Genomic DNA, 15,096 nt, shown 5'->3' on the forward strand with positions numbered 1-15,096 from the left:
CTCTTGAAACTAAGAACACAAAGGAACTTCCTCAACCTGATAAACCATATACATGAAAACCCTACAGTTAACATTATACTTACAGTGAAAAACTGAATGTTTTCTTCTGAAAATCAGAAGCAAGAAAAGGATGTCTATCATACCACTTCTAATCAATTTTGCACTGCTGGTTCTAGCCAGTGACAACAGCAAAAGGAAAAAGAAAAGGAGAAGGAGAAGAAGGAAAGAAGGAAGGAAAGAACATAGGAAGGGAGGAAGGGAGGAAGGAATTAAAACATCCATATATCCATAGTGGAAAAGAAGTATAACTCCCTTTATTCACAGACAACACAATTTCTGTGAAGACGTCACATGAAGTATACAAATAAGAAACTAGAAGTAGTATGGGAGTTTAGCAAAGTTACCGGATATCAGATTTACATATGAAAATCCATTATATTTCTATATAGAGTACAACATCATTTCATGTGCTTATTTGCCACCCATATCTCTTAGTGAATTGTCTAGTCAAGCATTTTGCCCATCTTTAGATACCATATGACCCAGATATTTGAAAACATTCCTAGTCATATCCTAATCTCAGGAACCTATGGATGTGTAACCTTACATGGCAAAGAAGACTGGGAAGATGTGATTAAGGTTCTTGGGATGTGGAGCCTACATTATCCACGTGAGTCCAATGTAATAATCCAAGGGTCCTTAAGAGGCAGAAGAGAAAGAGAGTCAGAGAAGATATGATAATGGAAACAAATGTTGGAGGGATACCCCTTAAAATGAAGAGGCCATAAGCCAAAGAATTCAAGCAACCTCTAGAAGCTGGAAAAACCAAGAAAACAAAATTCCAACAAAGCATTCAGAAGGGATACAATTCTGCCAATATGTTGGCCTTTTAGCTCAGAGAAACCTATTTCAGACTTCTGACCTCCAGAATTACAAGATGATAAATGTGTGTTGTTTTAAGCCACCGGGTTTATGGTAATTTAGCACAATGGCAATAGCAAACAAGTACCCCTGATTTCTGAAAAGATTCTTTTATGGAGTCTTTATTTTTACTTGGATAAATTTATATTCTGTACAAGAATGGAATGAAATTAGTAAGTGGTATATTATTGTAGAACATCTAAATTTGATATAACATTCAAGGAATAATAAAATAGAGAAAACATGTTTGGTAAGTTTTGTCTTGTAAAATACTGGTCACAGATACTTTGAGTGAAAGCAAAAAAAAAAGACAGTAACTGAAAACATTTGGGTTGAAATATTTACATATTTAATAAAACAAAATCTAACTTGAGAATATACTCCATTTGGGATAATTTGCTCTGAGTTTGCCAGGTACTTATATTAACCTATAGAGACAGTATGTTCCCAAATAAAAATACTGAGGACAACAGAGGACAGTCAGCTGAGAGCATCAACAATTTGAAATTAATTAACTACAGTGTTAAAATATTAAAATACAATGCTAAAGAAGTTTAGAGATATTTTTATTAAAAATTACAAACCTAATACCATATTAAAATGTATTCTTCATAGGGGCTATGGGTGGGGGGAAATGGGGAGATGTTGGTCAAAGGATACAATTTTCCAACTGTAAGATGAGTAAGTTTTGGTGATCTAAAGCACAGTATTAACAATAATTAACTATATTAATTAACTATAATTAACAATATAATTATATATTTTCATATAATTAACTATAATTAACAATAATGTATTATATATTTGAAAGTTACTAAGGAGGGTAGATTTTTTTTTAACGTTTATTTATTTTTGAGAGAGAGAGAGACAGCATGAATGGGGGAGGGTCAGAGAGAGAGGGAGACACAGAATCTGAAACAGGCTCCAGGCTCTGAGCCATCAGCACAGACCCTGACGCGGGGCTTGAACTCACGAACCGCGAGATCATGACCTGAGCCGAAGTCGGACACTTAACCGACTGAGCCACCCAGGTGCCCCAGATTTTTATTTTTTAAGTTGGCTTCACATCCAGGGCAGAGTCTCTACTCATGACTCTGAGATCAAGACCTGAGCTGAGATGAAAAGTCAGAGATGCTTAACTGACTGAACCACTCAGGTGCCCCCAAAGAAAGTAGATTTTAAATGCTATCGCTACAAAAAAAAAAAAAAAAAAAAAGTAATAATGTGAGGTGATAGAGGTTTTAGTTAACTTTATTGTGGTAATCATTTTGCAATACAGACAGTCTTCAACTTATACTTATGATATTGTACCTTGACTTTATGATGGTATGAAAGAAATACACATTCGGTAGAGACATACTTCAAATTTTGAATTTTGATTTCTTCCCCCAGGTTGGTGATATGCAGTACAATACTTTATCGTGATGCTGGCAGTGACAGTGTGCCAAAGATGCTGTGAACCACGTGATCATGGGGGTAAACAGCCAATAATACACTTACAATCATTCTGTACCAGAACAGCCATTTCTGCTTTCCACTTCTAGTATAGTGTTCAGTAAGTTACATGAGATATTTAACACTTTATTATAAAATAAGCTTTATGTTAGATGATTTTGCCAAACTGCAGGCTCATAGTAAATGTTCTGAACACTTTAAGGCAGGTGAGGCTAAACAATGGTGTTTGGTAGGTTAGGTGTATTAAATACATTTTCGACTTAGGGTGGATTTATCTGGACACAACCCTATCATAAGTTGAGGAGAATCTGTATATATGTGTATCAAATCATCATGTTTTATACCTTAAGCTTAACACAGTGCTATATGTCAATTATATCTCAATGAAGCTGGAAAAAATATATTCTTTAGAGTAAAAAAAAAAAACATGGTATGAGACACAGATATGGTCAATAAACAGATTAAAATGCATGAATGTCTAGAATAATTGATTGTTATTTTTAATATACTGATAATCAGTATTAAGCAGCTTGTTTTTAGTTTACCGTATCCAGATTTGTTTTGGAAAATAGTTTTTTGTTTTTTTTTTTCAATTTTTTTTTCAACGTTTATTTATTTTTGGACAGAGAGAGACAGAGCATGAACGGGCAAGGGGCAGAGAGAGAGGGAGACACAGAAACGGAAACAGGCTCCAGGCTCCGAGACATCAGCCCAGCCCGACGCGGGGCTCGAACTCACGGACCGCGAGATGGTGACCTGGCTGAAGTCGGACGCTTAACCGACTGCGCCACCCAGGCGCCCCTGGAAAATAGTTTTTAAACAGTCTATTTTCTACATCGGTCCATTAATATAATAAAACTAATTTGTCAGTTAATACACATTTGAAATTATTATGTAATTTTAACTGTTTAATGATTTATTTCATTCTTAAAGTATCTAAGTCTGGACAATAAATTATATAGTCCCTCCAGGCATAAGGTCTAATAGTGATTTATGCCATTCTACTGTCGTCCCTTCGTTCTCAGACCTATGTGTTCTGTCTTAGACAAAGCCATATTTGAATCTTGCAAGACAGTATTTCCCAACTTGTTCCATGCATCATAAATGAGTTCTTCAATAGACCATTCCACCATTCTATGGTCATTGCTTTCTAGTTCAGTAATCACACAGGTTTATAAACCATTTAAAACTAGTAATCACATTGTTGTTATTCTTTTGTCTTAGTTCATTTATAATAAAATTAGTTCTTTGGTCAGATTCAGTGTTGTGTGAGGTTCCCTAATGCTGAATAAGGCATTCTGACATTAAAACAATAATTTTTTTTAATGTTTGTTTTTGAAAGAGAGAGAGAGAAACAGTGCGAGCAGGGGAGGAAAGAGAGAAGGAGACACAAAATTCAAAGCAGGCTCCAGGCTCTGAGCTGTCCACACAGAGCCCAATGAAATCATGATGACCTGAGCTGAAGTTGGATGCTTAACCAACTGAACCACCCACGCGCCCCTAACAGATTTTATTTTTAAGTAATCTCTACACCCAATATGGGGGCTCGAATGCATAACTCTGAGATCAAGAGCTGTATGCTCCAACAACTGAGCCAGCCAGGCATCCCCCACTCTCTTTTTGCTTGCATAGTTTCTAAGGAGAAGGTGAACATAATTCTTATCTTTGCTCCCCTATAGGTAAGATACTTATTTCCTTTGCTGCTTTCAAGACTTTTTCTTCATTTTTTATTATTTTTCTTCATTTTACTTATGCCCAGGTATAGTTTGTTTGTTTGTTTGTTTTTTGTTTTTTTGTTTGCATATATCCTGCTTTGTGTTCTCTGAGCTTCCTGGATCTGTATCTTGGTGTCTGACATTAATTTGGGGACCTTTCTCAGTCATTATTGCTTCAAATACCACTTCTGTCGCTTTTCTCTCTTTTTTCTCCTGGTATTCCCATTATATACATTTTCCACCTTTTGTAATTTTCCCACAGTGCTTGGTTATGCTGTTCTGTTGTGGGTTGTTTTTTTTTTTTTTTTCAGTCTTTTTTCTCTGTGTTCTTCAGTTTTGGAAGTTTCTACTGTCATTTCCTCAGGCTCAGCAATTCTTTCTTCAGCTGAGTCTGTCCCACTTATGAATCCAATAAAGGCATTCCTCATTTCTTTTTTATTCCTTCTTAGAATTTTCATCTTTCTGCTTATATTATCTATCTGTTGTTGCACATTATCTACTTTTGCTATTAAAGCATTTAGCATATTAATTATGTATTTTTTGTTAAAATTCTTGCCCTAATAATTCCAACATTCCTGCTGTATCTGACTCTGGTTTTGCTGATTGTTTCAGTCTCTTCAAACTGCTTTTGGTTTTTAGTATGCCTTGCAGGTTTTCATTGAAAGGTGGACATGATGTACTGGGTAAAAGGAACTATAATAAATAGGCCTTTAGTAATGCAGGATAGGTTGTGGGGGAAGGGATAGTGTTCTATAGTCCTATGATTAGGTGTCAGTCTTTGGTGAGTTTGTGCCACTGTGAATTTCAATAATGTTTCTTAGCCTCTCCCCTTCTCACTCCACCTCAGATGGGATATGATGGCTAGAGTAAGCTGGCATTAGGTTAGGCTCTGATAAAACCACAGAGGGTTGGGGTTTGGTAAAATACTTTCTTCTGAGGACGGCCCTTGTTAGGAAGAACATAATCATGTGGAGTATTTCAAAATGGTTACTTTTGAAAGTAATCAGTAATATCAAATTTTCCTCCAGTATTCACTGTGAGGACCTAGTAGGGCTCCTGGAGGTAAAGATCAGCAAAGCATGGGGGCCCTCGATGATTGGATCCCCCTGGAGTTTTACACTCTCAGCCCTGTCCACACTAAGTCTCCAGCAATTTGTCTATTACAGTTCAGGTTTTCCTACCCCAACACTGGTTGCCATGAAGATTTCTGCTCCTGTAAGTTGTGATTCTTTGTCCATCTGTCTGTTTCTCCAATTTATGGGTGGGGGGAGTGATTTGCCCTGTGACCTCACTTCTCTGACAGATGTAAGAAAAGTTGTTGGTTTTTAGTTTGTTCAGCTTTTACTTGATGTTAGGATGAAGTGGCCACTTTTTTTTTTTTTTTTTGGAGTGGCCACTTCTAAGCTACTTACATGCTAGACTGGAACCTCTGCCTAATTTTAAAACTTACTGTTACATGTGAAAATATGAAAGATTAGTTATAATTTACCATATTTTCTGAGTTGTTATATGATATAAAATATTTGCTTATTTGAGAATTCAAGGTCATCGGGAGAATCCCTTATATGTCAAAGGTTTATTATAGTATTTCCTGCATATAATGCCTTCAAAAACTATGCACTTTTTAATGAGCTGTACCCAGTGCTCTAAATAGCGTATATCACATAGTAGTTAATAAATGTCTGTAGAATAATCAATAAATGAATGAATGAAAAGTTCCTTTGGATACTTTCAGTCTTATCAGATCAAACTTTCTAATGAGCCCAATTTGTCCTGAAAAAGATACAAGCCAGGAATTGCTCTAACTTCTAACATTTCTGCTAGTTATTAATATACTTGCTCTAAATCTGAACCCTGAATATGTTTCTTTTCATGTTCAATTTGAAAGTAAAAACTCAGGAACTCATGAATCTCTATGTAGGAGTTGTTTTATGCAATAACTACTTTACATTCTGCAAAAAAAACAAGGACAAAAATTACCAAACTAACAAACATAAAATGGAGAACAAAAATTAAATGCATGTACCTTATTTGTTTAATAACCAATAGTTAGTGCACATTATTTAGTTGTAGATTATCCTTGGCATATATTACATCTTAGACTGGCTTTCTCTTGCTTTATAGGAATCTTTACGTTTTTCCATTCCTATATTTCCTTCTTTAACCAACCTAGAACTACATACAAAAAGCAATATGATTTTAATTTTAATCTAAATAAACTTTAAGATATGAGACATTTAAAAAAAAAAGTTTCTAATGTTTATTTTTTGAGAGAGAGAGAGGAGCAGACAGAGAGGGAGACAGAGAATCCTACCTAAGTAGGCTTCAGGCTCTGAGCTGTCAGCATAGAGCCTGATGTGGGGCTTGAACCCATGAACAGTGAGATCATGACCTGAGCCAAAGCCGGATGCTTAACCAACTGAGCCACCTAGGCGCCCCTATAGGAGACATAGTTTTAAAAGAAAATCTAATGTAAAATGTATATTCATTGCCCAATAACATTTAATTAAATATGAATTGTGTAGCAACTGTGTTCTACTAAAGTGACCGGCAGTTAATTACTATTTCTGCTAGACTGTCATTCTTCTAGCCCTCAGCTTAGTTATTTCTTACTTGGCTCTGCTTCTGGAGCAGCAGGCTAAGAAAATTATAAGTTCCAAAAGAGAGTGATCAGAGGGTGAAAGAGATCTCAAAATCATGTCATATGAGGAGTAAATGAAAAGAAGGAAAGAGAAAACCAGGGTCATTGGATGGATAGCAATTAAAGGGAGGCATATTTCATCTCCACATCTGCCTCAGATTTCTTAGCACAGTCCACAAGGCCCTGAATGATTTGGCTTCTGCTAACTTCTCCAGCCTCATCCTGCAAAAATTATTCCATTCACTTTTTGTGTTTCAGCTCTTTTGACACAATTTGATACCTCCCTCTTTAGGACTTTTATACATACACTACTTTGGCCAGCAATATTCTCTAATCTTTTGCCTGAGTAGTTTCTCCCATAGATATCAGCTCAAGCACTATTTTCTCAAGAAAACTCTACCCTCAAAGAAAGGTCCCTAGGTTAGTTTTCCCTTTAGCAGTTATTCCCTTTGGCAGTTCCTTTGTATGTCTCTCACACTAGACTATATGTGTCGAGGGATAAAGGACCATGTTTGTGTTGTTCACCATTTTCTTGCCATCACAGAGACGATGCATAGTAGGTAGGCAACAGATACCACGTGGATGAATGAAAACTCATTCTTATGTTGGATAAATTTTCAACTTAAATTCCAAAGTATCTTTAAAAAAAAAAACACCAGAAAATAGCAACAACATAATAAAAACAGGTACGTGACAAAAACGAAGGAGTAACATTGGATATTAGGAATTTGTGGAAACTGTGGGGAATTGAAGACAGCATGTGTTGTATAAAGGCATTCAAATTTCAAACAACTTTGAAATGCTGTGATGACAAAATATAGCATGTTCATGTAACAGTTTTGGTTACAGACCGCTATTTTGCAGTGCTTATATTTAAATGATATACCCAGGGGTACCTGGGTGGCTTAGTCGGTTAAACATCCGACTCTTGATCTCAGCTTACTCAGGTCTTAATCTCAGGGTCGTGAATTCAAGCCCCATGTTGGAGTCCACGCTGGGCATGGAGCCTACTAAAATAAAATAAAATAAAATAAAATAAAATATCCATTTTATAGTCAATATAAATAATATTATAGAGAATACTTAATGGCATGAAAGTATGCTCATATACTAAGTTTTTAAAAATCATGCTTTTTTTAATGTTTTACAATGAGCTTGTATTGTTTTTGTATTCAGAAATAAATTGTTTTTACAAGGTAAAGAAGTAACTCAGGTGGCAATATGGAGGATAAAATGGAATAGACTAGGACCAGAGGCAGGTAGATTAATAGACTATTGAAATAGTATGGGTGAAAGCTGGTAGAAGCCAAATTAAGGCAGTGGCTGTGAGGACAAAGAAAGTAATTAGATATGGATGCAGAATGAATAGGATTTGGTAATCTTAGATCTATTTAGGTTGGAGATAAAGGTTAAGGAAGCATTAGCTTAAACACAGTAATTCCGCTAGTAGCCTTGAATCTATATGGGTTGGAGATAAGGGTTATGAATTCATTAGCCTTAAACATGGTAATTGAAATGAGATTCCTTCGGGAGACAATATAATATAGAAATAGGGCAATGGCCTGAATCATGGGGAAACTCTTAACATCTAAAAGCCAGATGGAGGAAGAAATGCCTATAAAGAAGATCAAGTAGGATTGGTTAGAGAGATAAAGCAACTAGGAAGTTGTCATGCAAAATTAGAGGAAGTGGTTTTCAAGTAGGGATTGGTTAACGATGCTAGTAGAGAAAGCATCTTGCATGCTTCTGATGTTTGCTTCTTGTGATAGGACCTAAACTAGGTTCAACGTCTTTCCCTATACTTGGGGAAATTGACTGACTTATATGACTAGTGAATTTGTGAAGAATGTCTGATTTAGCTTTGTCCTCCAACCTACAAGGACAAGGTTGTCTACAGAAACCAAACTGTCATTTGATCCTCTATGCCGTCCTTGGGAAGTGTTGCTCGGGACTGAAGGTATACATTGGCCTAATTATGGGGATAAGTTGGCAGGCCTATTTGGTTTTCATACTAAACAACATCAATCAACTTACTCTTATCAGTAATAAAGTGATATATCGGCCCCCATTTCTATCCTTTATTTCTCAAATTGTTCAGAACCTATGCAAGAAGGGAATTAGTTTATTGAGATTCCTTAGAAAATGCGACAACTCATGTCAAAGTCCACAAGAGTCAGGTAAAGTAGGGGCTGAAACAAGGCTAATGACTTTGACAATTAAGAAGTAATCATAAATCATTACTTTCCTTAATAAAGCCAGTTTCTCCAAGGAAGACAACTGAGGGAATGTCTCCATGATGGTGTTGGTGGGGCAACTATAACTACTGCTCCAATCTTTGTTCTGTAAGTTTCTCTAAGAATGGGATTGAACCACCCAGGGGACTACATTAGTCAGGGCTATTTTAGTTGCAAATGAGTAAAACCTACCTTAAAATAGCTTAAATGAGGGTGGCAAGGGTGGGTGAGAGAAAAGGCAGAACTTAGTGGCCACTTAATTAATGGACAATAGACCTAACCCTGGATTTCAAATATCATTTTGACTCTACTGTCTATTGCTCATACCTGCCTTCTTCCATCTTTGTTGTGTGGCAAGGTAGGCTCCATGTTATGTCAGCATCTCTAGCCTCAGTAAAATTTTTATAGATAACTGGAAACATTGGCTTGGCTCATGTGCCTATCTTTATGACAGGGGAAAAAAGTCATATAATTGACAGCTTTATCACATAGATGAAAGGCACTTCTTGAAAAGATGGACATACAAAAAGTAAGTGATAGAATATTCTCCACAACATTCTACCCCTTGGTTACCTAGCATCTACACTTGTGCTTCTTTCAGTACATATAATCTCAAAAATGTCCTAGCCTAAGACAATGCCATTATTCCATGGACAACTGAAATACTTTCTTGGGAAACATGCTAAAGTCTCATCCAATTATCGAACCTTACTTGAAAACCTAGAGTTCTGATGTGCATTTCTTTTGTTCAGGTCTGGATGTAGCTCTTTGTGGTACAACATAATGAAGATAATTTAATTAGATAGTGGTATAAACTTAACAAGGTGAGTTAAGGGCATCCTTAATTAGCTAGTGGATGAGGTCCTTGGTTGGTTAATATAGTGGTCTTGAGTTTGCTCTCTGAAAGGTGCCCCCTTATCCCTCATACAAAAGTGGGTATCAGAATTATTGAAACAAAGCCTAAAACTCAACATTCAACAGGTTGTTGCTTGCGACAACATATTAAGTATTGCCAAACCTCCTAGCTAGGGATAAGGAATCTTATTATTGTGCACCTCACCTAGACTCATTGGTTTCATTCATATTTTAGATTGTGTCATTTGTTGACACTGGTACTATTACTAATCAAGAATAAAAACACAAACATTGCCATTTTGAGATATTTTATTCTCTTCAACAGTCTGTTTTGAATTTCACATTAATTTTTTATTCAAATTCAGGGAATTCAGTTTAAGGTATTATTATTAGACTGCTCTCATCCCTCCTCTAAGATTTTATCTGGTTTTTAGAGATAAGTTCTTTACCATCATGACTTTGGCAGAGGGGAATCTGGTTTGCTTGGTGTCTAAATTTGTTGCTGAAAGGTCTGTTGTTGATACAAATTGTAATCTACTCTTTCAAAGTGTTTTTCCTCTGCCCTTACCTCTAAATGTATGGATATTAGTGTCTTCTGTCAGTAGGATCCTCTATCCAATCCATGGATTCATACCATAGCTTCTGACATGAGTTTCCATCACCCTGCCTGCAAGCAGTTAGGCTCACTGTGAACCAAGTTTACATACCTTTTAAGAAATTCTGTATCTCCTTTTCAGTCTACTGTCATCAAGAAAGATGCAAGAGTGGGAGTGATTATCAATGCTGTCTGGTCCTCTCTGCCTAAACAGGTCATGCTGAGCTTCTACTTGATTGTAGTTGCTTGTGTTAGGCAAACTTCCTGATGGGAAGCAGGGCACAAGCCACAGCTCTGTTTTTGAATTCTGAAATCTTCTTGGCAGTATCTATCCCTTATCATTTGGTGTTCTAACCCTGAGGAGAGAGCCAGGAAATACATGTCTGAAATCATGGGCTCTTTTACCCTTTTGTAACACCACTGAGGCTGCCTTTATTTCCTTTTCAGGCAAGTTCACTTCCCATGGTGACCAAAGGCCATAGGTAAAGTTTTTGCTTGATTCTACTGTGACATGTTTCTTTCTTAATAATAGCTAGCCCAAATGGTGAGGCTGTTTCTCATTGGCTTCATTTTGTTAATCTGCCCATTCCTGAATCAATCATTATGACTGAGTAATAAGGGTACTTTTGCTGGTGTGATTCAGGGGTTCACCTCTGTGGTATGAAAATTAGGTCTAGGTAATGGACAGTTACACCTGGGGGAAAGGATAGATCTATATTAGTTAGGATAACTTCCAAATCTGTGGTTTAACCCAAAAGAATATATATAAATTCTAATACAAGTGAGTCCGTCCACCTTGTGGCTTGGCCATCTTCAACACATGGCTTCTAATACAAATGTGTTCATCTGCCTCAAATTGGTGGGGAACGAGAGATCTTGGACTTCTCATGTGCTGTTTTTATGGACCAGAGCTGCAACAGGAGCACATCACTTCTACTCACATTCCACTGGTTAGAACCTAATTGGCACACCTAACTGGTAAGCCTACTTGCAAGGGAGGTTGGGAAATATGTGTATCCACAAAAAGAATCTAGTGTCTACAAGAGTCCACTATTCTGGTCACTAAATATCTATTTTATATCTCTTCCCACACAGAGAGCATGTCCTACTCCAATGAGACAACCTAAAGTTCTGTTCAGTTACTAGGTCAGGCCTAGAGTCTAGGTCTTTAGGTAATGTGCAGGCCTCTTCATTAGGTCCAAGTGTAACCTATGAACTAAAAGGGTAAGTTACCTCTGTTATTACTCCATGTTCCAGCAAACCCAATGTACATTGGTAGATCAGAGACAGGTAACTACACTATGCTCTCATTAGGAAAAGAGAAAGATATGGGGCGCCTGGGCAGCTCAGTTGGTTAAGCATCTGACTTTGGCTCAGGGCATGATCTCACGGTTCATGAGTTCGAACCCCATCTCGGGCTCAGTGCTAATAGCATGGAGCCTGAAGCCTGCTTCAGATTCTGTGTCTCCCTCTGTCTCTGTCCCTCCCCCGCATGTGCTCTGTCTCTGTCTCAAAAAAAGACATTAACAAAATTAAATAAAATAAAAAAAGGAAAAGAGAAAGATGTGAGACATTAGGAAATGTGGATACATAACAATGATGAAATACTGTGCAGACATTTTGTGATCCACCTTCCCTCAGAGTACAGGAAGGCTTGATAAGACCTCAGTCTTTGGGAGAAGTCCCTTGTCCTTTGTCTTTTGTATAGCCCCTTATACCAGACTCTGATATGTTGTCCATTATTCTCCACGGCCACATCCTATGAGGGTACTGGATGTTGTAAGGTGTTTATGCCCTATTTCCTTATACAGGCTTGGGGTTGAATAGTTGCCTCACTGTTTTAACACTTGAACAACATTTGAACCAGATTAATGATATGATTATATGCTTAGTAATAAAATTCCTTCAAAAATTTAGTCTTGTGATCTACTTGCTTCCAGTGACTACATCCCAAGTTTTTTGTTTTGTTTTTTTTTTTTTTTAATTTTTTTTTCAACGTTTTTTTATTTATTTTTGGGACAGAGAGAGACAGAGCATGAACGGGGGAGGGGCAGAGAGAGAGAGGGAGACACAGAATCGGAAACAGGCTCTAGGCTCCGAGCCATCAGCCCAGAGCCTGACGCGGGGCTTGAACTCACAGACCGCGAGATCGTGACCTGGCTGAAGTCGGACGCTTAACCGACTGCGCCACCCAGGCGCCCCTTGTTTTTGTTTTTGATAGAGAGCATGAGCAAAGGAGAGGGGCAGAAAGAGAGAATCTTAAGCAGGCTCCACACCCAGCATGGAGCCCAACTCAGGGCTTGATCTCACAACCATGAGATCATGACCTTAGCCAAAATCAAGAGTTGGACACTTAAGGGACTGAGCCACCCAGGCCCTTCTCTCTTTTTTTTTTTTTTCTTTTTTCAAGTTCATTTATTTAAGTAATCTCTACACCCAACTTGGGGCTTGAACTCATGGCTCTGAGATCAAGAGTCACATTCTCTTCTGAGCCAGCCAGGCACCCTGACCCAAAGTTCTTTCTTACATAATTCTAGAACCTGATTTACTTCTTTCCTTCCTTGCTCCCATGCCTTGTCCCCATGTCTGTTTTTCTAGAACTCCATTCCAGCCACCTTCAGGCCATCTAAAATAATGGCCTTTGATGGAAACACCAAAGCCTCGATATGATCTTTGTTCCTGTACTGTACTCAAGGCCTCCTCCGTTTCATTTTTTACCATTCAAGGTCTAGAAAGTCAGCTTTTCCAATCCTTTCAAGTATTCTTATGCATTTTCATTTCGGCAATTCTTTCCTTGAGCTTATCTTTTTAGTAAAACCTTGCTAAAGGCAAAATGTAAAATTCAAAATACACTATTGCTTTTATTCTTTTGAACTATCTCCTCTGGAGCTAGTCTCAGTAGATAGGTGATATGATTTTCAATTATGTTGCCATTATAAAACCTGCGTCTCCTTCTTCCAGCCTCCTAAATCAGTTTCTCCAACCTCTGCTACATCATCACTAAACCAATGCAACACATTTTAGATTACTGTCCTAGCAGTACCCCACTTCTGGCACCAATTTCTGGATTAGTTATGGTCATTCTAGCTCCTGTAACATAAATTCTCAAATCTCAGTTTCTTCTTATAAGAAGTCCAAGAGAGTTTTTCTAATTTGGAGGTGGCAGTTTTCCAAGTAGTGATTTAGCTACTCATGTTCTTCTCTTCTGGCACTGGCATCTCCAACATACAGTTTTCAGGGTTATGATACTCACTAGCTGATGGAAAAAGAGTAAGGGAGGATGGGAGGAACCTTATTAAGCCTGGAAATGTGTGCATCACTTCCATTCACATTTCATTGGCTAAAAGTCAACTACACGACCCCAACTGACTTCAGAGGAAATTGGGAAATTCAGTCTAGCTGTATGTCCAGAAGAAATGTTTTATGAATGGCTAGTCAAGTCTCTGCCACAAGGTTCTAAAAAAAAAAAAAAAAAAAAAAGCTAGATAAAAGTAATAGAAAGTCACTCTAGGGGTCTATTCTAATAGGTTTGACTGCATCTTAGTCCCAACAAGATATTCATTTCACTACTATGTAAACTTATTTTCTTCTAAGTAATGGGATTAAAGACAGTATTTTTGATAGTGTTCTAGGTAAAGAAGTTAGATTGCAAAGGGTTAATGAGTTAAATTCAGATAACAGACATTGAACATAGAATCCTCTTTAAAAGCCTAATTGTGAAGGGAAGGAAACAGAGTGGAACCAGAAATGTGGAGGTTTGAAGACAGAAAAGGTAATAAATGGAAGAGAAAGAGGAGATTGAAACTAGAATGAAGATGGATAATTCATCTCATATAAGAGCCAGAAATGTCTCATTCCTCTGATACTGGAGAAGAGGAAAGTTCTGGAAGTATCTAAGTTTATGGTATTTAGAAAATTGAAGGAGTTGACACGTAACAGCATCAATCTTTTGGCGTTTGAAGTAAAGTCATATAATGAAATGTGACTGGGACTTAAACACTGCAAAAAGTATTCTGGTGGGAAGGGAAAAGAAGGTGCTGATGAATATACAGGGTAGGAGGGAGTAATCCAGCTGAGGTTCTAGAACCTAAACCTGTAGTGTTAAGATACACAAATGTAGTATCATGTTCTGCACGGACCTCGGCAAAAACTGTGGGAGAGGAACAGGCAGATAGTTAGCTTAGTGTGTATATTTACCATAGCACCTATCACACCATAAAGCCCCTGGAAGCAGAGACTTTGATTTCCAAAACTATGCACACAGTAGGAACATGATGAATTTTTGTTTGAATGAATTGATTCAGTCATTGCCAATTCTGCCATAGTACTCTGTAGAGTACTGGCAACTGCCCACATTTCATATGGTATGCCAATGCTAAAAAGAAAAAAAAAAGCTAAAAAAAATTCAGGCACACTCAATTAAACTTAGCAGTCTTAAAATGGCAACTATGTCAGCTGAGACATAATTTTTATCCTGTGCCAGTACATCTGCCTTTGACGTTTGCTTCATTTTCCTTATGCCACTGTGCTCTTATTGGACCAGAAAGGGATAATTCTGAGTTCAATAAGCCACGCTATTATTTCAAAAGTCCTGGAAGTTCTTCATACACCTACGAATGAACTCAAAACCTCCTTCACAACATTCCAAGAGATGCATAGACAGGGATGATTATTTATGAC

The sequence above is a fragment of the Felis catus genome, chromosome B1, assembly GCF_018350175.1.
Source record: "Felis catus isolate Fca126 chromosome B1, F.catus_Fca126_mat1.0, whole genome shotgun sequence".
Lineage (NCBI taxonomy): Eukaryota > Metazoa > Chordata > Mammalia > Carnivora > Felidae > Felis > Felis catus.